The sequence below is a fragment of the Cololabis saira genome, unplaced genomic scaffold, assembly GCF_033807715.1.
Source record: "Cololabis saira isolate AMF1-May2022 unplaced genomic scaffold, fColSai1.1 scf075, whole genome shotgun sequence".
NCBI lineage: Eukaryota > Metazoa > Chordata > Actinopteri > Beloniformes > Belonidae > Cololabis > Cololabis saira.
Genome location: NW_026906239.1, coordinates 30001 through 32500, shown reverse-complemented (window position 1 = coordinate 32500; position 2500 = coordinate 30001). Strand labels below are relative to the sequence as shown.

At 45.4% G+C, this 2500-nt stretch overlaps 8 non-coding genes across 8 annotated transcripts in view; all 8 read left to right on the top strand.

Moving 5' to 3' along the window:
- The first annotated feature begins 199 nt into the window (after window positions 1–199).
- Window positions 200–318, top strand: LOC133437198 (5S ribosomal RNA). Its single transcript, XR_009780665.1, has one exon. It is a non-coding gene; the product is annotated as a 5S ribosomal RNA (ribosomal RNA).
- A 217-nt stretch (window positions 319–535) lies between these two features.
- On the top strand, window positions 536–654 carry LOC133437005 (5S ribosomal RNA). Its single transcript, XR_009780493.1, has one exon. It is a non-coding gene; the product is annotated as a 5S ribosomal RNA (ribosomal RNA).
- A 199-nt stretch (window positions 655–853) lies between these two features.
- Window positions 854–972, top strand: LOC133437061 (5S ribosomal RNA). The gene has a single exon (XR_009780544.1). It is a non-coding gene; the product is annotated as a 5S ribosomal RNA (ribosomal RNA).
- A 217-nt stretch (window positions 973–1189) lies between these two features.
- LOC133437135 (5S ribosomal RNA) lies at window positions 1190–1308 on the top strand. Its single transcript, XR_009780616.1, has one exon. It is a non-coding gene; the product is annotated as a 5S ribosomal RNA (ribosomal RNA).
- A 217-nt stretch (window positions 1309–1525) lies between these two features.
- LOC133437144 (5S ribosomal RNA) lies at window positions 1526–1644 on the top strand. Its single transcript, XR_009780624.1, has one exon. It is a non-coding gene; the product is annotated as a 5S ribosomal RNA (ribosomal RNA).
- Window positions 1645–1843: 199 nt separating this feature from the next.
- On the top strand, window positions 1844–1962 carry LOC133437067 (5S ribosomal RNA). The gene has a single exon (XR_009780550.1). It is a non-coding gene; the product is annotated as a 5S ribosomal RNA (ribosomal RNA).
- A 199-nt stretch (window positions 1963–2161) lies between these two features.
- Window positions 2162–2280, top strand: LOC133437187 (5S ribosomal RNA). Its single transcript, XR_009780664.1, has one exon. It is a non-coding gene; the product is annotated as a 5S ribosomal RNA (ribosomal RNA).
- A 199-nt stretch (window positions 2281–2479) lies between these two features.
- LOC133437023 (5S ribosomal RNA) overlaps window positions 2480–2500 on the top strand; it is a 119-nt gene continuing 98 nt past the window's right edge. The window contains exon 1 of the ribosomal RNA XR_009780510.1: window positions 2480–2500. This exon is cut by the window's right edge and continues 98 nt beyond it. This is a non-coding gene — a ribosomal RNA (5S ribosomal RNA).

The following is a 2500-nucleotide window of genomic DNA, read 5'->3' as shown; positions in this document are numbered from 1 at the left end:
TTTTCAACCAGCAGAGAGCGCTCTCGCTTAATCTACCCACACATATTTCAACGTGGTAAGAGCGACAGCTCACGTCCAAAAGTGTTTTTCACATGGTTAAGGCACTTTAACTCCAACAAATAAAACCAACAAATCAAGGACTTATATGCTATGACTTATCTTCAACTCCATATAAGAGGTATTTCAAGCTGCAGCTTCTGCTTACGGCCATACCAGCCTGGATGCGCCCGATCTCGTCTGATCTCGGAAGCTAAGCAGGGTCGGGCCTGGTTAGTACTTGGATGGGAGACCGCCTGGGAATACCAGGTGCTGTAAGCTTTCTCAACCAGCAGAGAGCGCTCTCGCTTAATCTACCCACACATATTTCAACGTGGTAACAGCGACAGCTCACGTCCTAAAGTGTTTTTCACATGGTTAAGGCACTTTAACTCCAACAAATATGCGCTTCTAAATTATTATCACCAACAAATCAATGACTTATATTATATGACTTATCTTCAACTCCATATAAGAGGTATTTCAAGCTACAGCTTCAGCTTATGGCCATACCAGCCTGGATGCGCCCGATCTCGTCTGATCTCGGAAGCTAAGCAGGGTAGGGCCTGGTTAGTACTTGGATGGGAGACCGCCTGGGAATACCAGGTGCTGTAAGCTTTTTCAACCAGCAGAGAGCGCTCTCGCTTAATCTACCCACACATATTTCAACGTGGTAAGAGCGACAGCTCACGTCCAAAAGGGTTTTGCACATGGTTAAGGCACTTTAACTCCAACAAATAAAACCAACAAATCAATGACTTATATTCTATGACTTATCTTCAACTCCATATAAGAGGTATTTCAAGCTGCAGCTTCTGCTTACGGCCATACCAGCCTGGATGCGCCCGATCTCGTCTGATCTCGGAAGCTAAGCAGGGTCGGGCCTGGTTAGTACATGGATGGGAGACCGCCTGGGAATACCAGGTGCTGTAAGCTTTTGCAACCAGCAGAGAGCGCTCTCGCTTAATCTACCCACACATATTTCAACGTGGTAACAGCGACAGCTCACGTCCAAAAGTGTTTTTCACATGGTTAAGGCACTTTAACTCCAACAAATAAGCGCTTCTAAATTATTATCACCAACAAATCAATGACTTGTATTATATGACTTATCTTCAACTCCATATAAGAGGTATTTCAAGCAGCAGCTTCTGCTTACGGCCATACCAGCCTGGATGCGCCCGATCTTGTCTGATCTTGGAAGCTAAGCAGGGTCGGGCCTGGTTAGTACTTGGATGGGAGACCGCCTGGGAATACCAGGTGCTGTAAGCATTTTCAACCAGCAGAGAGCGCTCTCGCTTAATCTACCCACACATATTTCAACGTGGTAACAGCGACAGCTCACGTCCTAAAGTGTTTTGCACATGGTTAAGGCACTTTAACTCCAACAAATAAGCGCTTCTAAATTATTATCACCAACAAATCAATGACTTATATTATATGACTTATCTTCAACTCCATATAAGAGGTATTTCAAGCTGCAGCTTCAGCTTACGGCCATACCAGCCAAGATGCGCCCGATCTCGTCTGATCTCGGAAGCTAAGCAGGGTCGGGCCTGGTTAGTACTTGGATGGGAGACCGCCTGGGAATATCAGGTGCTGTAAGCTTTTTCAACCAGCAGAGAGCGCTCTCGCTTAATCTACCCACACATATTTCAACGTGGTAACAGCGACAGCTCACGTCCTAAAGTGTTTTGCACATGGTTAAGGCACTTTAACTCCAACAAATAAAACCAACAAATCAATGACTTATATTCTATGACTTATCTTCAACTCCATATAAGAGGTATTTCAAGCAGCAGATTCTGCTTACGGCCATACCAGCCTGGATGCGCCCGATCTCGTCTGATCTCGGAAGCTAAGCAGGGTCGGGCCAGGTTAGTACTTGGATAGGAGACCGCCTGGGAATACCAGGTGCTGTAAGCATTTTCAACCAGCAGAGAACGCTCTCGCTTAATCTACCCACACATATTTCAACGTGGTAACAGCGACAGCTCACGTCCTAAAGTGTTTTGCACATGGTTAAGGCACTTTAACTCCAACAAATAAAACCAACAAATCAATGACTTATATTCTATGACTTATCTTAAACTCCATATAAGAGGTATTTCAAGCTGCAGCTTCTGCTTACGGCCATACCAGCCTGGATGCGCCCGATCTCGTCTGATCTCGGAAGCTAAGCAGGGTCGGGCCTGGTTAGTACTTGGATGGGAGACCGCCTGGGAATACCAGGTGCTGTAAGCTTTTTCAACCAGCAGAGAGCGCTCTCGCTTAATCTACCCACACAAATTTCAACGTGGTAACAGCGACAGCTCACGTCCTAAAGTGTTTTGCACATGGTTAAGGCACTTTAACTCCAACAAATAAAACCAACAAATCTATGACTTATATTCTATGACTTATCTTCAACTCCATATAAGAGGTATTTCAAGCTGCAGCTTCTGCTTACGGCCATACCAGCCTG